This window comes from Thunnus maccoyii, chromosome 11 (assembly GCF_910596095.1).
Source record: "Thunnus maccoyii chromosome 11, fThuMac1.1, whole genome shotgun sequence".
NCBI classification, from domain to species: Eukaryota; Metazoa; Chordata; class Actinopteri; order Scombriformes; family Scombridae; genus Thunnus; species Thunnus maccoyii.
In genome coordinates this window covers 22,458,000-22,482,912 of record NC_056543.1, presented here as the reverse complement: position 1 = coordinate 22,482,912, position 24,913 = coordinate 22,458,000, and the positions used below count along the sequence as shown (strand labels likewise).

Genomic DNA, 24,913 nt, shown 5'->3' with positions numbered 1-24,913 from the left:
GGATTTCATATCCTGAGTCATGCGTGTGGTCGATTTCAGGCAACAAAAGCACTTTGATTAAATTAGGGAAAGATTGCAATTTTGGTTATGTGATTATAAAGTTAATACATCCTGTTTCACGTGTCAAGTCACTGTTGACTTTTTCACTATTAAACCAAGATGACAATGTCTATGAGTGCCTAAACTTTAATCATAAAAAAGTGTAATAATGCTTGAAAGAGCAGATACAGTGTTGTAAAGAAAACAAATGTAATCCGTTGTCAGGGAAACGTTTTGCAGATACATTCAGGATCAACATCTTGCAACTTGGCTTATATTTTAATTAAAAATGTTTCGTTAGTGATAATAATGACGTTTCACTCAAAACATATTTGCTGTTGCAAATTGGTAGGTTGTAAAAGTCATTTCTAGGAGAGAGGGTTGGTTTGTGACTACCAAAGTTGTACTGTCATTGGGGCGTTCAGTGGCCTAATGGCTGCAATAACCGCATAGGCAGGTTTGTCTTTTCTTATTTCTAATATACTCATTTTACAAACATACTTGCTCTTGTGTAAGATGCCGGAAAATCCTAAAAGAATGACCTCCCTTGCTTATGTATCACACTGTTTAATAACCACAGATTAATTAACAAATTCAACTTGTTATTTCAGCTCAATGAACAAAACTGACTGAATAAAAATAGACAGCACAGGAAAGACTGAGAGAAAGAGATGGAGGACAGAGGGAGACAAGTGGGGGAGGGAGGGGCAGATGATTGTAAGGACTCTGTATCATTTTGAGGTTGTCTCTAACCCGGGCTTCTGTCTATTGTGAGAGGGAGGCTGGGAGAAATTGAATTCCCAGCTACTTTGGAGAACAAGGAGATACTGACTCACACTCATGAGTTAAATGCTAATTGAAGGCAGCAGAGGTTTGGATGTGAGTTCTGAGAGCCCAGCCTGAATGGCACACGGCCTTGGACTGAGAACGCCACAATAGAAGGAGCTAAAAGCGGTGTGTATACTCTTGCTACTAGTAGGTATACGGGCGCTCTTTTTTGTTGACAGAGAATAAGAGATGGATTCCATTTATGTACAGACATACATACTCACACAAACACACTGGCAGCATCCATCAACCAATCAACAGTGTTATGATAATAATATAATAAATACAAGTAAGTAAATAAATTATTTGTTTGGTTTGGGAGTGCATGTGTGTCTGAGAGTTCGACACACATGCACAGGGAGAAAGTGGACAGAGGATGAAATTCTTTGGTTTACATTGAGGTGATCAGTTGCTCAATTTTCACTTTTGAATTCTTTTAAAAAAAATGTTAACACCTTAACTAAATTATGGGGTCTTATTCTGTGCTTGTACCTTTTGTTCCATACACCTATCATTAATATATATATTTAGATGCATATTCAAATATGGCACATTACACAAAATCTTGAAATCATCCATAACCATCTCCAGAGGTAGTCAGAAAAGCATTTAATTATAGTGAGGTGTTAAACCAGTCATGTCTATTTTCTTTAAAGACTGACAGAAATAATAGACAGTGACTCATGGTGTCACTTGTTGATTTTTTATGCAGCCCAGATTGCCTCAAATTGTCATAAAGTAGGTTTGCAACAGGTGAAGCTGTGCAGAGATCGGCCCCTCCTTTAGGGACAATAACATTTGAGCAAATATAAAAGATCATAAAAGAAGACATTAAGAAATCAAATTGGCTATTTTAACTTTAAAATTGGTGACTAGAAACATTAGTGGAAGTTTCTACATTTCTACATGTTTCTACTACATAGGGCAAACACTCCCTGTTCTGTAATTTGAAATTTGATCAATTTTGACAATTAAAAGCTCAACTGAGTAATATTAATGATAAACACTGAATCGGTTGACTCAGGTTAATGTAAAAGGGAGTTACTATACTGCCACTGCAATGATAAACCTGAGGAAATCTCTTTTAGCAGTCATTTGCAATAAGTGGCTGGTGAAGAGAGTGTAACAAGCCAAAGAAACACAGATATTTTTCTATGGAGTCAATGGAACAATCCGGTGATAATATACTGGACTGGAATTTGACATATATCAAGAAACAGGACTCCAGTGGTAACATAGATGACTTTTTGGTTTGCTGTACTCATAGCATATTCAGAAACATTTTAGAGAAAAGATGTATGGAGCCATACACCTTTTCACTGCAACGACTTGCAGCATGGACTGTATTTGGATCCTCCATCACCACAGTTGGACATTTTTAAATCCTACATATATTATAATGGTTTTAAAGTATGGTTTGGTTCAGTCAGCTAAAGTTACTTGTTTGGGAATAAGCTTTGTCATTATTAAATATTAATAAAAGCCCATTGAAGACTATTAGTATGAGCTAAAGGGCGAACCCTGGCCTCTGGTGTTTCTGGGTGGTGTTACACACCCATCCACCACCTCAACCTCCACACTCTCTATTTCCTCTGCACTGTATGTACAGTATGTATGCGTGTGTGTGTGTACATTTTTGAATTGAAAAGAGCCTCATGTTTCCTCAATTTAAAGAGCAACACCAGCTAAGAACAGTGTAGTTGCTGACTTCCAGTGGGTTAACTTCTCAACCTGCTTCAGTGATGTTAAAGAGTACTCCTGGGTGTGTCGCTATCACTGTTGGATGTGGCTAAAGGTGCAATAGAGCACACATCTGACCACATCTAACACAGAGCTGAAACAGACTTGACACCAGGTATTACATTACTCTTTAAATAAAAAAAAACTTGTTTTTAGAAGAGACAATTACGAGCCTTCCTAAAAAGACTCTTTCACAGTTTGATAGCAGGATAAAGACAGAGAGAGTTGTATTGTTATACATCTTATTTTAACCATAGCCCACATATCATCTCCATAAAGATGCCAGAGAGTGAACAGTGTGTCTGTATCTGTAATCGACTCTCTCCATTATCAGGAAGTAACATACACATACACAGACAGGTCAACTGTTAAACTGCTACAACTACTGTCAACAGTTTGCACAAACTGTTTGATATTCAGGACTTTTTACATTATAGCCTCCTTGGAATTGTGTTTCATTTTAATGATTCATCAATGGCCCAGCGTTCATTCCAGTTCAGTTCTGTATCTTACTGCTAAAGTAGGGACCAATTGTATACACCCACGATACAGCAATGAACATATTTACATGCACTGATGTAACCTGGTAACTAAATTTGCATTTACATGCAGCAGGTCAGCAACAACATCTCACCCCTACAATACTTTTGAATAAAAGCTGTTTTAAGTGTGATTTAATATGCTTCTTCTTTTTTCTTTCTTGGGTTGATGGCACAGTGTGACAGCACATTCACAGTTTTTTTTCATTACAGTGTGAATGTGAGTAAAACTTACCATTAGTTACTGATTTATTTAGACTTATAGAAGCTGCTTCCTTCATCATATATATATAAGCTTATTTGATTTATCAATCAGGCATTTTGGGAGCATTTGTTTCCCTGATCAGAGGTTATGTAATGTTAATGCAGCAGAATCTCAAGTCTTGGATTTCAGAGCTGACCAACACAAATCAATTATGAAACTTTCTCCCGCAGCAGGTGATGTGCAGGGTTCAATCTACAGATTGGAAGCTGGCTAGTGAACACAACTTGCTAGTGCTGTTTTAGAGCTCATATACAGTAAGTGGCTGCTAGAGTTTATCCAGCGATCACTTGAAGGAGTTAACACTAAGGAGATTTGGAGCTATAACACGAAGTAGCTTTTTGTTGTATAAGTATTATACAATTTATGATGCTTGTAATAATAACAATTTCAATATTGTGTGTTTAATGTTTGTGGAGGCGCATGCTGTCCCTGTAGCGGAGAGTTATCAGGAAGATGTGATGAGACAGAGTAGACCAAACGAGGATGATTCAGATGAAGAAAGCGAGGGAAGTGAAAGTTGCACTGAGAGGAGGATGAGGGAAGGAACGGAGAGGCAAAAGTTAGGGGAATGCTGAGGTTTTACTAGATGAGCTGGGACAATGTCTTATATGTCTTAGTAATTCTTCATCAGTGTAGAGGCCAGAAGTGAAATATGGAAATGTTTCATAATGCTCTCTATTCAAGAAAACCTCACAGTAATTGTACAATCTGTTGCAGAAAGATGCTGAAAAACGTATACACACACACAGCATTTTGAGCAATATTCAACGTGGTAGAGACAAGTTATCACTAATCATTAACTAAACTCTGGGTATGTGCCACTGCAGAATACCGATCCAATACCAGCGCTATATTTTTACGAAATTAAAAAATGTATACCTCACTGCTTGGCACTCATTGGGATCTTTTTTATGTTCGGTAACATGAGGCCAGGGATTGCTGTGGCTCTAAATATTGTTGCGAAAATACTGAATTTTATAATACTGACAAAGAATCTGTATTTAATATAATATGGTCATGCTAGCATTGTCATTTTGTTATGTTAGCATACTGACGTTATTATGATATTTGGTAGTATAATGTTTTCCATGTTGAACACCTTAGCTAGAGTGTTAGCGTGATGATATTTGCTGACAGGAATGTCATTCATTTTTCAGGTATTTAAACCAAAGTATTGGATGAATTAAGATTTTGACCTGATAATGGCAGTAGATAAAAGGTCAGGGGATCAAAGTTATTACAATTAACCCTCTGGGGACCATGAATGCCTGTACCAAATTTCTCAGTAATACATCCGTTATTTGTGTGTTGAGTTTCTCTTTTTAAAAAAAGCTAGATGAAAGGTCAGGGGATCGTCAAAGCCACTAGCATTAATTGTCCCTGAACCATGAATGTCTGAATTGGCAAAATTTTGTGCCAATTCATCAAGTAGATGTTGAGATAGTTACAGGAATATTTGACTTGCTGGTAGTGCTAGAGGAAAAGTCAGAGGATCACCAAAGTAATTGAAATGTGTCCTCTGGGGACCTTGAATATCTGTAGACAGTTTCATGGCAATCTATTCACTACATGTTGAGATATTTCAATCTGGACCAAAGAAGTGGACTGACAGACTGACTGCCTGACAGACCCTAAATAGTCATCCAGAGGGCCTTGCCTGCCACTAGCCTGACAATAAATACTTGCCTCCTTCATTCACCTGCTGAATTACTGTGTGGCTTTAAGAGACATCGGTAATGTAGTGGTTTGATATATCGTTCTGATGTCACCAAAATAGGCTTTTTTTGGTGAAACCCTCCTGCTACTCCTTTGCTACCACATGAAACCCTTACCAGACCCACAACTTCTGATGTGGCCATCCTGATTAAAGTTGTATTACAACCTTGTATGATCATGCATGCTGAATTTGTCTAATGCAATTTACAGATGGTAAAGCTTGCTGTTCACTATAAGCAAACCTGTCTCATAGAAATTACATTGATACACTGTACTACTAAATTGCAACAGCAAATACGTTTTGCTAGAGATGCACCCCAGTCTCTGGTGCCAGAGTCCTGCGTATTCTACGCCCGCCATCCACCATGATCTTCTCGTCGAGGCAACAATTACATTTGCCAATGCAACATAATTGGGAAGACAATTTATTAGTATATAAACTTTAATTTGTAGGAGACAGAGTTACTATAAGGATGAGAAGTATGAGGATCATGATTTTTTTTGTTACATTTTAGTCACAGCCCAATTATTATCGCTTGTGTAAAGTTACTTGACCATACCACGCTCATTTGATGTGAACGGTATGTAATGCTACCACTTTAGCTGTGATGCGATCAGTCTCAATAAAATATCAGGTTGATTCTAAAAATTTGTCTTTTGTCAAAGGACAATTTACCTTCTTTTGTTTTAGAAGCAACAATTCCCATATATGCCCCTGCTTGTAACATTTTTGTTCAATATATGACAAGAAAAGACAATGTTAAGGGTTATTTGATCTGATGGTTATCTTGATTTCAGTCTGGACATGGAAACACTTTTAATACCAGGCATACATGTGATCCAGCAAAGAATATGCAGACGCTAGACACATGGTCCTCTCAGGTGTAAATTAGTGTTATCCCTACCAAATGCTACATGTCAGCTGAGAACCAGCAAAGTAAAGCAATGGAAAATTTTCAACCACAGTTACTGCCTTAACATTACTCCCTCAATAGCAGACTCTTATTCTAAAAGATATGATTACCCTTAGATACTAAACTTTCACCTGCCCTTTACAAGAACCCAATCCTATCTTAAGCTGCTCCGTCTTCTTGCATGGTCAGAAAAGACACACATGGAATCTCAGGGGCAGTGACTGTGAGCACAAGAAAAAATGGGGTCTTAACTGGGTCCACCTTGCTGTCTTTATAAAAATGGATGCCATCTATCCCATCGAAGACCAGTTAAGTGAGGGGTGATACTAGAGGTCTGTAAAGGAGGCAGCATTAGGATTACACCATTTATTAGGGTTTGTGCAATAAAATGTGAAAATACTCCACCAATGGAGTGGGAGAAATAACTTAAAGCTGATTCTACTTAATTGGTGTAAATGCTGTATACAGCTTTCAATGATACTGACCACAGCAATGAAATGGAGGAAATGGCTCAGTACTTCTGTTTATATGTTCATCTATATGTGGTTACTGCTAAAAATGAAGCGATGCATCTCATTATATTTACCAATTTAGCTAGACACTGACTGCACTCAGCTTGGTTTGAAAATAAGCTAATCAGAAATTTCTTATTCAGTGTCAAATTTGCTTTCTGAACAGGCAACATAGCCGTCTAATTTTTTGGGCTAATGGCCCTGACCACACCAATGTCTTGGTCTTTCTATGTAGAATCACCGTAATGCAGTAATAATACACCTTGAGCACTACAGTCTACAGACTGTATGTGGAGAGATGGTAGGGGCAGAGTATTGCAAGGCTAATTAGTTTTCCAGCAGAGTATAAATGAGACTATTTTACAGCACAATGTTTCTAGCTACGAGTTCAAGGCCATGGCCTTAATGCAGTGAGGCAAGAGTCTTTTCTTCCTCTGCCACCTCCTCTCCCCTCTCTCCTTCTCTGTCTCTCACATTGCTAAAACATTATATTGACTTTTCCTACTTTCCCTCCTCTGCTGTTTGGTGAAAACTATGTCAGACATGAAAAGGGACACTGCTGTATGTACACTAAGCCATAATCACATAACAGAAATGACAAGGACACGAGAGAACCGAGACCAGTATCCCTTCAGTGTTGGCACAAACGTTAGGCAAGCATTCGATCGCTTTAAATTCCGGGTAGAGATTGCAAAGGGCACAAATAAATGGGGTTTGCAGCTAAGCATTTGGTCTCATGTTGAGAGCTTGCACTACACATACAAGTGCACACTTATACACGAAGGACTGAAGCTGTAGCTCTGCTAACGTGTTGCTTTCACTACATAGGCTACATAGACATTGTGTAAGACTACATTATACACAGGGAAAAAAACTGCACATTGCTTCTGAGTGGAGCTGAAATTTCAACAAGTAGAAAATGTGTACCTTCACTGTTTTTTTTTAAAATGAAGAACCTTGTCTCAGGGCCATGCACCTCTCACTGCTGTGCTAATTACAACCTCAGGAAGGACTCAGGTGCTGCAAAATACTTCAGCGAGGGACGTCTGTGGCTGACAGTGCCTAGAAGGCCGTGTCAACCAGCCTCAATGGCTAATGAACAAACACAAGGATTTTCTCTCAGATTCATTATCGTCACAATGAATGAATTCCAGGTCCTTTCGGTTGTCGTTCTCAGCATATTATCTTCCCATCAGCCTGTCAATCACCTCAGCCCACAAACAAATCCCTATCTGCCGACACAAACATAGATGCACACACACACAAATACAAATACATCCAAAGACGCACAAAAGACACACACACACACACCCACAGAGAAAATCAGATCAGCTAATTAAGATGTGATGGCTGAGTGGGAAGTAAACTCAAACAGGGCTGGACAGATGTCTCACTCTGGTGACTTCAAAAGGGAAATAAAGAACACAGGGCCATGTAATGTGATTTAGATATAATGCTTCCAGGTCAGGGGTGATGGCTGAACCACTGGGCAGCGAGAGAGCAGCTGACAAGCGTGTAACTAACCATGACGGATGGGAATTCAATGGACTGCCTACTCTACACACTTTGAGCTAGACGGGAACAAATTATGTGGCTGACCACCTTGTCGGCTAGAGCAAAACAGAAGATTCATTTGTTCCTTAAATATTTTTTGACACATGTATAGGGTATAATCAAGTCAGAGAAGACGGTATTGTGAGGGAAATCCTCCTCTCCGACCCCACAATAGTAATGCCAAGTCACAATACAATGATATAATGATTAATGAGAAAGACATGCTTTACTGTTCCAGCATTTAAAATACATGACAATGGACAATGATGAGGCAGTTTCCACCAGTGACTTGAATGCTGAACTCCAAAGCTGGTGCATTTCAGTATTCTCATTTGTTAAGTAATCATATCTCCTTGGTATTTATTATGATCAAAATTTTGATTACAAGAAGAAAAAAATGTAAGTTTTATGCAGTGATAGCGCCCTCTAGATTAGTAGTCTCCAGGGGTTGTGAATTTTTGGTTCCAACTGACACTGTCGGTAATTCGATTGGTGCAATATATTAGTTTTTAATATCACTTGAATTTCAATGGACATAAAGTAGAGATCTACACAGGTCCAATCAGTTCTGACGAATTAAGTCTAATCAGGACGAATCAGTCCTTTTACTGCCGTGGGTCTTGGTTCCGTGTGTCAGTACATGTATGTCTGGTACCCAAGTGGATCCAAGTATTCCGAATCAGCTCAGGTGGCACATCATAATCACAGTGGAAGAAAAAATGTCAGGAAATCATTTTCTTATGTAAAAATATGTACGCTATTAAGTGATAATTATTTTTGGACTGGGTCTTATAATTATTGGGTCCCCTTCGGATCAAATCTTGCTTTTTTGAGAATTAATTTATGTACGCTGGGTTCGAGTAGGTTTTCCATGGGTCTGTTTCAGATTAGGTCACCTTTTGAGCCCATGAAGACTTCTAACACACAGGCAGTTAACCAAGCAGGGGGACAACACTGTTAGCTTACCTTTATTTATGATTTTACAACTTAATGTTGCGATTCAGATCAGGGGTCAACATATAGAGTGTTGAGATCACAGGACTCTGGTTGGTATGAGTTTTGACAGTGCATTCAAGTTTCCATCACTATCATGGAAGGGGGACAGCAAGCACTAGCTGGATGCCCCCTTCTTTGTATAATGCAGGACAAACACAGCACTAAGTGGACAGGAGCTGCCAATGACTCAGTAGGCGTTGAAATACCATAAACAAAAGCTAACACTAGCCTAGCTTGCTTCCATTGTCTGAGCCCAAACTATGGATCCCCCCCCAAAAACATGTGTCAAAAGTCTTAAAACGGTACATCATGAGCGCTATATGGGCTCCTCCAATAGGGAAAAAACACCTTGTATCAGCATTTGTGGGCTATAGGTCTATAACACAGTCTCTCCGACAAATTGCGATGTTGCATTTGTCATAATTAATGCAAATTCAAGAAATCTCTCCAATAGCTAAAGCAAGAGCTTGAAATTTTGCAATTTTGCTGAATTACTGCTTTTCTGCATGAAATGGCCAAATCAACAGACCACTTGTGATTTGTACCAATTCATGTCATGGTAACTTACATCATCGCAGTGCTCATTCAGCAAGGATTCCGGCGTTAATGGATTTATTTTAATGGCATTATTGCCTGATTTTATTTGGTGCTAATGTTGAGGTGAAAGTTTATTTAATAAAGGCTTATAAATGGATCTCAAGTACAGTATTTTCTTTTTTACACAACTTTGAGCCCATGGTTCTTCAGATAATAAATTTAAAAATTAGTGCTGAAATATTGTTGTTTCTGTGATATGCAGTATGCTTTTTATCAAAGTAAGTGATTACATATGACTCTTCACTAGTAGTAGTAAAATCAAATTACTCTCCTTTGTTTGCAATTTTTCCACATTCCCACGATTTTACCTCAAAAAGACCACATAAAACAAAGAGAAAAGCCGCTGCAAAATCAAACATTTTTGGCCGCAATAATCACAAAAGAACATGCTCTACTAGGTAGTACATCACGAAGATTTACAGTGTGTCTTCTAGTAACACCAAACCCTCAGGTGTCAGTCAGCCGCTGCCATAGGTACCACATACCCTGTGGACTGAAGCTAACATGCTGATACCATAAATATGTCCAAAATGATTTCATGTTTCTTTTTTTTTGTTTTTATTTTTTAATGGGCAAAAACTACAGTATCATTATAGTTTATATTTCAATTCACCATGAAAAAGAGAGGAGAATTTGGACTTTAAAAAATTCATGGTGATACTGTAGATACCTTGTCCTATTAATTGTCATGATCATGAACAATAAACCTACTAAACCATGATCTAAATAAACTATTATCCATCTTGCAATTATTTCTAACAAACTGCTGGTCTGTAAAAATTATTTGGGAACCCTTGGGTTTGAGGGACAAGCAAAAGACAAAGACATTTTTGAAGCTAAAGAGAAAACAGAGGTGAATGCAAAGGGGTGGAGAGCTGAGATGAGCTATTAAAATATAAGCACAGCATGCAGACATCAGTAAGGAGGAGGTGAGAGAAGAAATCAAAGCAATGAAGGGTTAAAACATTTCACCTATTATGCTCCCACTCTTCCACACACTCTGAGAAATTAAGAGGAGAAATTAGCAAAGCAATTACCACTTTTAATTGGACTACTTCTTCTGGTCTTGTCACAGCTGCATCCAGAGGTACACTTTTAAACCTCCTCGTACATGTCTTTTTCACCCTTTCACTAACGCTATTATTAATTTCACAAATTTCCATGGACCTCTTTTAGCCTTTGACACCCGAGCCATCGAGGGTGAACTGCTGTCAGCTTCCCCTAGATTATTATCTTCCATTCATACCTCTCTATCTTTCTCTAACATAGACTACGCCTTCTGTCCCTCTGTACTCCATCACTTTTTAACTCCTTATTCTTGAAGGGAGGAAACAATGGTGCAGTTGTTTGTGCCAGAGGAAAGTGGTTGCAATTAACAAATGAGCTTTAATGTTGTGTACAAAATCTTTTGGACAAACAACTGCATCAATGCAACCTCTTCACCACTTATGTTTGACCTTTAAAATCTGACTCAATCTACCTGTGCCATTTGATAATCATCATCAAGAGTCATTCATTCGTCTGTTGTAGCTGATTTAAAGAGGAACTTTCTTTTTTTTACTACATAATCATATAGATTCTTGTTGGTATTATTTGAATACAGGTGATTTTTCCAACAATACACATATTATGCAAGAAAAGGTGTTTGAAGCTCAAACATAGCTCTCTGGAGTTGAAGGTAATTTAAGCTAAATTCTGTGGCCCCTCCTTAATGGTGATGAGGTATATTTCAGTTGTTAACCCCCCAATTGTGGTAGCAGTTGATGCACCACGTGTAAAAAGAACATTTACTGATCTGCTTTTTTTTCATGGAAAATACAGTGACAGTAACTTGGGTTGCTTATACGAAAATATTTTTGGAAGTGAGTTGAATTGAAAATGGCCTTATGTGACTAATGACTCCATCATCACCAAAGCTAAGGAGAGCCAACCATAGCTAACATTAACTTTTCCTGTCCTTTGTTAAACTTCAATGGACTCGGGACCATGAGGTGTGGACCTGACAAGAGTGTCATACTGATAGGGATCGGGACCTCCATGATCTTCCGGCTCATTACCATTGGAGGAGTGGGGACTCCAGTGGAGATAGATCATCCACCTCAATTTATCCTTCGCTGCTATCCATGCTAGCTAAAAGTGGCTGATTGTCATATACAATGTTGTCAAACATCCACCCAACTGTTTGCCCCACCTTACCCCACATTGCCTATTCTGACAGGGAGGATTCAGGCAGAAATTGAGGGTGTACATACCCTTTAATACTTGTAAACACAAACTTTGGGAAAAGGTAAGACAAAATGCCAATGATTTAATTGTTTAATTTGACAAAAAAAATGAGTGTAGGGGAGAGGGGAATGCCCCTTCCTCCACAGTGTCAGTAGAGTCTCACTTGCTCCTGCTCAACACTACCATCTTAAAGATTAATTGATTGGATTGATCCTGGAACGTTTCACTCGAGATGGAGTCAAACTGTATTTTTCACACAGGAAGGAGAGACAGGAGCATCTGTTGCCCCTGATAGCTTTGACTTATTTGACTTTTCCTGACACAGAAAGATGGGTGCCTGCTTTGAAGCCTCTCAGATACGTCAGCCACAATACGTTAGCCCGGGCTCACAGCAGTGATTCCCACTGGGGCCACTCACAGAATGTCCTGCCCTGATGGGCTGATGGGAATCAGAGGAAATCAATAAGCAATGATAGACTTCTGCAGTCCACTCAGCTAATCCTGTTAGTGATAGCTGTGGATTTAATCGAATGGTTGCACACACTACAGACACAGAGACAAGTGTATGTGTAGACACACATACGCACATTCACCTCCAAGTACACTTAACCCCATAACATTCTTATGGATAAGATCTGTAGATCTTCCACAGACTCTCTCTGCTGTCATTTTGTTGAGACAAGCAGCAATTTGAGAGACAATTGATTCAGTGGTTAGAGGAGAATCCGTCAATTTAATAAATCCTTTGCTCACAGTCCAAGCTGGACCAGATTGCGGGAACATTTTCATTGGAGCTGAAGACGCGGAATAAAGACACATTTTGTCCCTATGATCATTCGATAAAGGATCTCTTTTTTGATATGGAGATCAGTACAATGCATGGCAGTGTATGGGAAGCCTAGCAGAATTGGACTTCCTTTGACAAAGACGGTCTCCCCACATGCCGTATACATATCAAAGTGACATAAACCCTGATAACTACTCTCAGTACATGAGCCCCACGTATGTTGCAAAGTATTTCTGGGTTAATACTTTAACCCCCTCCCATGAATGAATAGACATTATAAAAGCAGGCCCCAGTGGCACATGTTTAAAGGTACATTAAGAGAGCACATCAATTGTAGATGACATAATCCCCCAGCCCTCTTTTCAGTCACTCTCTCACTTCCTTAATCTCTCCGTTCTTTAACCCTCATCTTCTAAGAGGCTGAAAGCTCCCTTCATCTTCTCCTCAAGCTAGCAGAGAAACCGCAAGCTGCCTGGGGAGAGAGGAGAAGAAGAGGTATTACTGAAGTCTGATTAAATTAACACTGTGATACAGATTTCTTGCCTTTTTCCTCTCTCTTCTCGCCTTATCCGACTGTGTGGCATCTTTGAAAATTAGATGAACTTGTTACACAAGGGTTTGCACATGTATATGTGTGCGCTTGTGCGTATATGTGCATCTGCTTTTAATTAATTATTCTTGTCTGTGTCATTAACAGGATCCATGACTTGGGATCCTGATTTGCATAGGTGTCTTTGATAAATAAATATAATTAGTAATAAAAGACTGGAGTGTTCTTCCCTCCACCTCGTCTACACCCTCTAACCCTCCGTAACCTCGAGCCTCATCCCACTCTCCTCGAGGCAGAAAGCGGAACCATCCCCTGTAGAAGTACTTTAATTACAAGGTTCCTACATCCAAATAACAAGAGGTTTACATAACTCCCGCATGAGCTGCTCATTATTCAGAAACTATTCTTGCTATCCCTGTCTCCCCCCTCTAATACAAATGGCGCACAACAATGTGTGGGCTCCCACAATGCACATCGTTTAAGTTAAAGAATTAAGAAAAGTTCACTTTGTCTAACCTTATATCCAATTTACCTCCTCCATGTGAACTGAATTCCAGCTCAGACACTGATTAAATTCAATCTATCTGAAGCTAATTAATCATTTCCATTGTGTCTAATATTGTCATAAGAAAGGTGCTTAGTTGACACTCTAATTCATACATGATGATCAGTACAATATGCCAACAGTAGCAAGAAGAAGAATCTAGATCTTTGGAGAGTATTACTTATATTCAATATGGACATTAACCATGACAATATATATATGAAGATGATAGTATAAAAGGAACTAGCTTGAAATATATTCACTTTGTGTCAAAGACTACAGCTGGCGTATGAGCCAAATCTACCAAAAGGAGTGCTTCTTCACCTTTTCAAGACCACAATGATTAAGAGTAGTTCCCAAATGAAGAATATAGTGTCAGTCACATATTTGCCAAAAATATGTACTTTTTGAAATGTAACAAATATAATTTCCACCCATATGCATCCACTTCACCATCCAACCTTTCTTCCACACACAGAATTTCACAGCATCTCCTTATATCAAATTTTATCCTAATTTATCAAAAAAAAAAAAAAAAAAATTGGCCACCATATGGAAATTGTGCAATTTTATTACTTCTGGCCATTCAGTGCCAGAATCAATGCCATTGTACTGTTTCTTCTTCATTGACCCCCATCCTGCCTCCGCCCATCTGCTCCAACAAGGTGATGTTTATCTCCAGCAGGAGGAAATTAAAGCCTTGCTTCATGAGCTGCAGATATGCAAATTTTATACAGTGCAAATAGATTGCAGAGCTCCACAGTGGACGTTGTGTATTGGGCCGCCCATTGAGTCCCACTGATTTGAAACCCAAATCAAGAAATGAGGAATTACAAGACACACATGTGGCTTCCCAAAAGTCTAGACTTTGAGATATTACGGAAAATAAATAAAGAGAAGATAAAAAAATTAATGGTAGAATGGTAAAAATTAAAAAAACAGATTTTTTATTCAGCCAGTCCATCAGGGTAGATATGGTTTAATAACTCTTGTTTCTGTGCGGCCGATCTATTTGACCACAGGTGAATGCTTATCTGAAGCTCCGACACACGCAGCATGGAAATAAGTTCCTCTGATATCACCATTACATGGGATATGTATTTTCTTGAACTCACATTCACACTCTCACTCAAAATTGGAAAGTAATAGTTGCCATGCAAAAATGTCTTGCATTTGTGGAGTATGTAATTTTGATATGCATTAGTGTTATTGTCAGGCAGGGTATATGGGCTGTTTCCTTGTGTGATTGCAGGTCTGGCTTGTATTGTGGGAGGGAGGCAGACAGGAGAAGATAGTATTAAACCTGTCCTTGCCATTCCAATCTGTCTGCATGTTTCTCTTTATCATTCTGCAGTTTCTATCCACTTACGCTATAATTAAGTTTCCTGACCCCTGCCTTGCAGCCTTAACTAGGCATTGGGAAATATACAGCCACTGCAGATCTCTTAGCCTGATGCGCTCTCTCTCTCTCTTTCCCCCTCCGCCTCCCTCTCTCGTCTCCTTCCCTGTTTCTGAAAATCTCTCTCTCACCGTCTCTTTCTTTCTTTCTCTGAGTCTCCATGGCACTGTAATGGAATAAGAATTATTAATCGAGTAATTGTGTGGAACACATTAGTTTGCATTGAATTTCTCCCTCTCATTTTCGATGCTTGATTATCAGGCTATTGGCCAGACTCTTACCCCCCCCCCCCCCCCCTTCACCTCTCTACCCTCCACACTCCAAACACATAACACATGCCCACACACACACAAGCATGCACACACACACATGCATGCACACACACAGACACACCGGACTAGATCACACTTCCCTAAATGGCATAATCTCTCCCTCTTTCTTGTGTGCTTGCATGGACACACACCTACAATCTCTCTCTCACACACACACACACACACACAGTGTGCTGAAGTGTGTGTTTGCATCACACCTGATGCTTGATGTGTGTGTGTGTGTGTGTGAGGTGTCTTGTCTTGATGGAGGAAAAAAGCTCCTGGTGATGGGAGATTTTCGTAATGTCCCTTTAACCTCCAACCTGTCTGATAAAAACAGCCAGGTATACAAAAAATAACCTCCAGCACACATACAAACAAGAATTACAAAAATAGAAAAAAAAGAAAAAAACAAGAAAAAAAAAAAAAAACTAACATCAGAGACAGACGTACTGGCACTGGCATTCATCATAAAAACCCCTCTTCAATCATAATTAGTCTAATTAATTTAAATCAGTGTTGGATGCCTATCTAAATACAGTGACAACACAAAATGAACATCCACCCTGCAGCACATAGCCTCAGCCTATACGTTCCCATAGTGAAACACACCCTCGTAGGATTAGAGCAGAAGAATAGGGGGATTATTATTTCATGACCTTTCAATCCGCTGCCTGTCAGGTTGAACTAAAGCCATATATGCTGCTGGAGGACTAATCTCCTTCTCCCTTTGTGTCCGCAAGGGATGTGTCATTTCTTTATCCCCTCTATCCAGATTTACTCCATAAAATAAACTTCCTAGCCTGATCTGATAAGAAGCCATCTCCTTACCGGGATAAGGCTGTGGTGCCTCGTCTCCCTGCTTCCCCGTAGCCGTATTTTTGGGTGTCAGATAACTCAGACGGGGATGGGAACAGTCAGGAAATGCCACTTTGTCTGTCTGGGAGCAGGTGACAACAAAACGACAGTGACTCTGATTAGAAAACACCCTCCTTCTCCCCCACCACCACGCGCTCTTTCTCTCTTTTTAAAAACCACCAAAATCACATATTATCAACACTTGCCAGGTAGTGTGTGAAACACAAATAAATTGATATTTGCAGGCGCACATACTAGACACCCCAAACTCGTTGCATCACAGACACACACTTATGTTGCTATTGTTATCATCCCATCTTAATTACTGGTAAGTCATCACTGCTCCAGCTATCAGTCTGATTGAGTCCGAGCCATGATCTGTTGATCTGACTGCTGCTGTGTGCCTGTCCTTTTCTCCCTGTTTCACTGCATGTGTTATTTTGTTTAATTATTTAATGGGCATGAGTCATATTTTAGCTGCTTCCTCAAAGCCACCACAGGCTGGAGGGCTCTGACTATTCAGGATATTAGATTTGATGCACACAAATATTTCAGGTATAAAGTGTACACTCTCATGTTGCCTAAAGGTCACAGGTGGCAAGAATGAGCATTATGGATACATGCAGCAGTAAACTCCTGCCTTAAAAACTTTTAAGTGGAAAATAGAAATTATCATTCACCCTGGAAAATTAAACGCAGGCCTACAACAAGCACTCGTTGCTGCAGGGACTGCTGCATTTCTAAGTATTAAAACTGATTTTGTGATTTAGAAAGTTGTTTGTTTTTTGGGTTGTTTTTTTTGTTGTTGTTTTTTTAATTAAAACTAGGGGGGTGACCCAATCACGGACTACACGGAGCCATTATTTGTCCCCACTCCAAAGCCTTCACTATTTGAGATGAAAATGCTCTTGAACACAGCAGAGGAAAACACGTGAACCAAAAATAAAATAAATGCTTGCTGACAAATAAAAAACAAATGTCATGCTGTGCAACAATCAGCGTCAGAGTCGATTTTCAGCAATTAAATATCAGTACACTGGGGGCACAAGCTTGGGGCTGAAGAGAGTGAAATGTATTTTACTGGCTATTTTCTTAAGTGGAGAAACTATGATGAGGTGATGGAGAATATTATATTATGCCTAATCCTGAAAACCAAATACACCTTTAACACTCCTACAGTGATTTTGAGCTTTATTGATTGATTTTCTCTTATGATATTCAATGATATTTTATAGTTCAGCCTATTGTTTCTCTCTATAAAGTCTTTAAAAAAAAAAGAATCTGCGTTCATTTAGTTCGTTTTCTCAGTAAGAGACTGTGGAGACTATTACAGGCACTCGAATTTACCAATTTAGCCCAAGTTTAAGTGTTCGCAATCCATTGAGAGCCATGTAAGCCTGAATAGTCCTCCTGCATGCTCGGGACATCTCGCCGCGGTCGCAACTTAAAGCACCTTTGTATCAGCTTCCTTTGATTTCAGGCTACTGTTCCTCCTTATTCGCTTGTTCCTCGCCTCCTGTAACTCTGCACGGCATTATTGCTCTGATTGGCACGGCGCAACATTTCTGCTCGTCTGCAAAACAGGATCCCCACGCAGAATAACGTCGCCGGCTTGTTATTTCTCCCCTACACGCTACAATTGAAAGGCAGGTGCACTTTTCGGGAAAGCAGTTGCTATTTACGCGCATGCTGCAAAACAAAAAATTGGTTTAAAATAGAGGAAAAATAAGCGCGAAGGAATATAAAAAAAAAAACTCCAGGCTATCATAAAAGAGACAAAAATGTCTCTTTTAAAATGTCAGAGTTATGGTGATAAGAATCTGAGGATGCAGGGAGGACTTTGGTGAGAAGTGACTAATTACCCTGTGGACCGTCCTGATAGTGGAGAATAATTAGATTCACACAAAAGACCCTAAACCAGCATCTGAATAAGAAGAGCAACATTCTCAATAGAAAATTTAATTTGATTTTGTTGCGAGTTCCCTTCGTGCACTCGAAAGGGAAAGTGAGAGAAAGCATTATAAGGACAAAACAAAACCAAAAAAAAAAAAAAAAAAAACCGTCTCCCCGGGACGGTTTCATGCCTGATTTGGTAGGAAAAAAGCTGACAAAACCCAACGGTAATCAAAAGACGAGTGTACGGCCTACACGGTAGTTTATATATTCACAATTAGAGGGCGATTAGATAGAAAAACATATTGACTAAACATGGATTAAAATTAATAGTCTGGCCTATGATGACAGCTCTGACTAAAAGTTATTGTTCTCATTTCATAAGAAAATTGGTTAAAAATGCAAACATGTTCATAAATATTTTATCAATTTAAGAAAATATCTTGCCTCCCAATAAATGCGTTTAATGGATCAGAGAATAAAAATATTTAGAATTAAAGAATAGAGTAAAAATGGAAATGAAGTGAGGTTTTATTGTGAAATAAACACACACAAATACAAATTTCAAGGCCACACAACAGACAATTATATATATTATAACATTTTAATTTCTTAAAATGAAAAAGCTTAATTGTTGAAGAACATAAGTTACATTACAAAATTTAAGAACTGCATCCAGAGGACGGTCTGTAATGTAGATGGTGAAATATAAATAAAACAAACAAAAAAAAAACTGGGTGAAATTGATGACTATATCACACAAGAAAAAATATTCTTCCATTATTGTGTACAACATCCATTTTTACAGCCTATAGACAGGCATGTGCTAACTATGTAGGCCATACTACATGCAAATGGTGTAAGAGTGCTTTAGAAGATTAGAAGATAGACACCCGGCCCATAGTGGGCTGAGAGGAGTGGGCTCTCCTCCAAGACTGTGTCCTATCTCCTCAGGACTGGAAAAAGCATCCTAATCCTTTACCTTTCATAGTGATCTAAAGCCGATTTAAAACTGTCACTACCCTAGTTTGTGTTTATTTCATGTTCATCTGCAGCTCAAGGCGATACTCTGCACACCCACTTATGACATGAGCAAAAAGATGTGTGTGTGTGTGTGAGTGTGTTTGTGTGTCTGAGGGAGATGGAGAGCAAGAGACTACCGAATAAAGACAGAGCATTTGAGGGTGTCCGTACAGTTAACTGACCAGCAAATGAAGGAATGTCCTGCCTGTCTGTGTGCGTGAGATCTGGCTGTATTAATTATGTTTCTTTTTTCTTTTTATGTGTTCAGACTTTTGTATTTTTCATCTCAGACATCCACCTCTTCTTTCATGTATCGTACAACAAAACCAAGCAGCTAAGCTTGAATCCACTTCAAAAAATACCAAAAGACACTAAATCAAGCACACAGCATCACCTGACCTCACATCTCAGGAACCTCTTAATGAAGGCAGGTGTGCTGAAACTGAGAACTGTGAAAGACGCCATGGAGATACAGTATCTTTTGGTTATTTTGTTTAGTTTAATCTTAGTTTTGTTTGGTGAATTTGTTTATCCTCCATTGGTTTTGATTTATTTGTAAAGGCCTATTTATTTTGGGGAATGTTTGTTTGGGGTCTTCATTTAGTTTATAGCCTAACCCAACAACTCTCAGTACCCATTCAAACCCCTGGACCACCCGAATGAGGCAATGGAGGCCTAATTTACTAAATTGCTAAATGCAAGGAAAGCAAAGCTTGAAAAGTTAACAAGCAAAAGAAATTGTATTGAATGTCTCCTGATTGATTATATAAACATCAAGGAAGTGCAACAACTTCAGTGTTTGATGTTCTTATAAGTGAATTCACAATCTTGCATTATTCAACACAAGAAATGATGTCTGAGGAGGAAAAACAGGGTGAACATAATGACTAGTATTTTCCCTAAGTTACATTATTTCAAGAACTTCCAAGTGGCAGTAAAGAAATGGGTAATTAAAGCTTCAGCTTGCATTAAAGATATGTCTGAATCTGCCACTGAAACTCAACATGAGGATATTTCTTCAGTTTCTGTTGGAATGATTAGTAGATCTAAAAAATACTCATCCAGCAGCAAGTCCTCAACAGCTTCCTCTGCCCGCAGAAAGGCTGAGACTGAGAGGGAAGCACTTCTTGCATGAGCCGCTGCTTTAGACAAAAAAACACGCTTTGGAAAGAGAAGAGGCAAAGCCTAAGCTGAAAAAGTAAAATTAGCTCTTGAAACTGATATTGCTGCAACTACGGCAAAAATACAGATATTAGAAAAATGGGAGGAAAGAGACTTTGCTGTAAAACAAAAAGCAATCAAAGTATGGTCCAACCCCAAGGAAGAAGTCGCAGGTGATGATGACAATGATGATGATGATGGTGGTGCTGATGATGGTGGTGGTGGTGGTGCTGATGATGATGGCGGTGGTGAGGAAACTAATTATGGAGCAACATCTTCAAAAGGACCCTGCCAATCTCGACATTCATTGAGGAAGTTGGATCATGATGTCTTTAGTGATGATGAACTGGAAACGCAAAGAAAATGCTCACAACTTGAGCATTAGAGGCCTTCAAGCCACAGACAACTTGAGACATGATGGACGCTCAAGCACAACACTAAATGATGATGTGAAAAGGGGTGAGCTGTTCCGAAAAGAGAAATCCCAGTGTTTCAAAGGAGATCCACTGCAGTACCTCTCTTTCATATGTACATTTGAACATGTTATCAGAAGCAAAACTGATCATTTTCATGACTGCTCGTTTTTTTCTTGAGCAATTTACTGAAGGACGTCCCAGGGAGTTTGAAGTTGTCAGTATATGAAAAGAGGCTACCTAGAAGCAAAAATACTGCTCCAAGAGAACTTTGGAAACGACTTGTTAATAGCAACTCTGCTTAGAAAAGTTTCTTAGCTGGAATGCTATTAAAACGGAAGACGGGACAGGATTGAGTGACTATGCACCATTTCTCAAGGGTTGTTGTAACACCATGCAGGATGTGGAATTTGTAGAAGAGATAAATAATACTTCAAATATGAAAAACGTGGTGTCAAACCTTCCTTTTAAGCTTCAAAAAAGATGGATAGCTGCATATGATCATTATGAGAGGAACAAAACAAGAGACAGATTTGTTGACCTTCTTAAATTCATTGAAAGACATGCAAAAATCGCATTTGACCCACTCTTTGGAAATATTCAAGAGACTGAACCTAAGAAAGATTTTGAAACAAACAAGCTCACTGCCAGCAAGACCAGCCATGGCTACAAAGGCAGCAGCTTTGTCACTGTAGCAGAGCCTGGAGTCAAGAAAGAAGAAGATACTTCCAGTGCTCCAATCACAACTCAAAAGTCATCAACTGTACATAAGACTTGTCTATTCTGCACAAAAGATCGTAAAACAGAATCCTGTCAAAACAACAAAAGGCTTCATAAAAAGAAAATTGAATGTCTTAAGTCACAAGGCATTTGTTTCAGTTGTCTGACCAATGGTCATCTGAGTGAGGACTGTCAGAAGAGACAAACATGTCAAATTTGCTCCAAAACTCATTCAACTATTTTGCATATTTACAGAAAAAATAGTGACACTATAGAAAATACACAAAAAATATCTGTGAGCAGTACTTTGGTTTCTCGTGAAGCCAACAGTGTTACTGGGGCCAGTAATGAAAGCACAACCCTCTCCATTATCCCAGTTCAAGTCAAGCTATCAAATTTCAATAAAGTCATTCAAATCTATGCATTCCTCGACCAAGGCAGTAATGCATGTTTCTATACAGAATCATGAAAAGGTAAAAAAGGAAGAACTAAAGGGAGCAATAGAAGAATCCAACCAAGAACAATGAGCCAGGTAAAACAGTCAACACTACCATTCTGACAGGTATAGAAATCGACAGCATTGATGGAAGGACTTTTATGCACTGCCGAAAATGTACCCTCAAAACCAAATTCCCATCACAAAGGAACACATACCCACACAATCTGCAATTGAAAAGTAGAGTTACCTGAATGAGGTCAAACTGCCTCAAAATAACGCGGATATCGGATTGCTGATTGGAACTAATGCGTATAAAATGATGGAACCTTGGAAGACAATTAATAGCCAGGATGGCCCTTATGCAGTCAAACCTGTCTTAGGATGGGTTATCAATGGATTTATAAATGAGAACAATTGCGGAATGGAAAGTAACTCAAGTGTGACTGACAACCATATTTCCATTGTCAAGCTTGATGAACTTTTGACCCAGCAGTTCAACCATCATTTCCCAGAGCAGAACAGGCGGAAGGAGGAGGAAAAGGCTGAGATGTTCATAGAGGACAAAAGGTTTTTACAGATCATGACCAACACTGCAGAGCTCCAGAACAGGTATTATCAACTGGCCTTGCCTTTCAAGGAGGATAATGTCATCATACCAAAAAAATCACCCATTAGTAGAGTAACGACTTACGCCACTGTTTAAGAAATTAAACAAGAACCCAAAGTTTCTTGATTAGTACACGTCATTCTTGGGGGGAGTAATAGAAAAAGGTTATGCCGAGATTGAACCGCCAACTTTCATGTAAACAGTGTCATTGCTCTTGTCAATTAGATATATTTGTCTTTTTAGAAAATGGAAAAGCATGGTACCTACCACACCACGGGGTATATCACCCAAGAAAACACAGCTTAAGAGTCATATTCCAATGCTCGGCATCATTCCAAGGAGTCTCCCTTAACAGCAAACTTATTCAAGGACCTAATCTCATGAACACCTTGTTAGGAGTCTTGCTTCATTTTGGAGGGAACCAGTTGCAGTTATGGCAGATATTGAAAGCATGTTCCACCAAGTCAAGGTTGCACCTGCACAAGGACTTCTTGTAATTCTTATGGTGGCCAGGAGGAGATGTTAGCAAACCCATTACTGAATACAGGATGACTGTTCATTTGTTTGGAGCCATGTCATCTAGCTGTGCAAGTTCTGCTCTGACCGAGGCTGCTGAGGACAATAAAAATAATCATTCTGCTGAAGCAATCGATACTGTCAAAACTAATTTTTATGTTGACAACTGTTTAAGATCCATGTCTTCTGAGGAAGAAGCCTGTGTCACTGTGTAAGATGTTTGTGCCCAAGTAGGGTTTCAATTGACTAAGTGGATAAGTAACAGCAGAGCTGTGCTTATGTCAATACCGGAGACTGAAAGAGCTGAAAGAGGTAAAAATCATAGACATGGAGGACAACCTGAGGTTGAAGTTACCCTGAAACCCCAGCCTCTGACTAGGTGGGGTATTTTTAGCACAGTTTATCTTCAATGGCTATGGAAGAAGAAAGAAAGCATCCAGCCATTCTCCCGAAAAATCACCATGTTTCCAAAATCCTGCTCAGAGACATTTATAATGAAGTTGGACACAGTGGCAGAAATCATATCCTATCGAGACTGAGACAACAATACTGGATCCCATGTGCAAACACTCTTGCAAGAAAAATATCAGAATGTGTCACCTGTCAACATTTACATGCCAATGTTGGAGAACAAACAATGGTGGATTTACCAAGGGATGGAATTACACCTGACCATCCACCATTCACACCAATCATGTTGGTGTAGACTACTTTGGCCCAATAGAAGTTAAGAGAAGATGCAACATTGTAAAAAGGTATGGAGACATATTAACCTGCCTTGCCAGCTGAGCAATACACCTGAAACTGGCTCATTCAATTGATACTGACGTGTGTATTAATGCATTCAGGCGCTTCATTAGTAGGAGAGGCCAAGTCAAAGAAATCCAGTCAGACAATGGAACCAACTTCATTGCAACAGAAATGGAATTGAAGGATTCCATAAAGGAATGGAACATCAACAAAATAGAAAAAAACACTCTAGCAAAAGGGTGTTTCATGGATGAACCCACCCGCAGGTGCACCCCACAGTCGTGTTTGGGAAAGGCTTATTCGCCTTGTAAAGAAAAAAATTGTCATCGATTTGCAGACAACAAACTCTTGATGACGAGGAACTTCAAAAATGTTGTGAGGTAGAGGCTATACTCAACAATTGTCCATTACCTACAGTTTCAGATTATCGTAATGATCTTGAGCCACTTACACCTAACCATCTTAGGTAAGGGAATACTTACCGTTGATACAACAAAGACAAAAAAACAAAAAAACACGTCAGGAGAAATGTTGTGGAAGGAGACATTGTAGTGATAGCAGACTAATGTGCCCCACGGGTCTTGGTTGCTTGCAAGAGTCTTTGAAACTCAACCCAGGGCAAGAGGATTGGTGTGATCTATACTTGTGATTACAAAAACGAATACAGTGGAATGATCAATCAGCAAATTATGTTTGCTAGTGCCAGCATCTAAGAACAGACAGACTTCAACGTCCACAACAATAGGGGCCAGGGTCTTAGAGCCATTTTTGGTATGCTCTTATAATTTGCTATTGTTTTCAATTATTTCAATATAAATAGTTTGGTGGCACCAAGTGGTAGTTTTTGGTGCTAATCCAAGCGCACAGCATCACCTGACCTCACATCTCAGGAACCTCTTAATGTAGGTAGTTGTGCTGAAATTGTGGACTGTGGAAGATGCCATGGAGATACAGTCTTCAACTGCCGCATGTTTTGGTTATTTTGTTTGGTTTAATCTTAGTTTTGTTTGGTGAAT

The 24,913-nt window shown here is 39.2% G+C and overlaps 1 protein-coding gene across 10 annotated transcripts in view; it reads right to left on the bottom strand.

Annotated features, from left to right (window-relative positions):
• sox1a (SRY-box transcription factor 1a) overlaps nucleotides 1–24,913 on the bottom strand; it is an 88,784-nt gene that overhangs the window by 33,888 nt on the left and 29,983 nt on the right. For 6 of the 10 annotated variants that reach the window (XR_006098646.1, XR_006098645.1, XR_006098647.1 and 3 more), the window contains exon 3: nucleotides 16,349–16,457. The exons of 2 other annotated variants lie outside the window; for them this stretch is intronic. The gene's annotated coding sequence lies outside the window, so the exon portion shown is untranslated. Of the gene's footprint in view, nucleotides 1–12,329; nucleotides 13,186–15,337; nucleotides 15,373–16,348; nucleotides 16,458–24,913 lie in introns of those variants that run through there. 2 more of the 10 variants (XR_006098652.1, XR_006098651.1) reach the window with 2 other exon arrangements.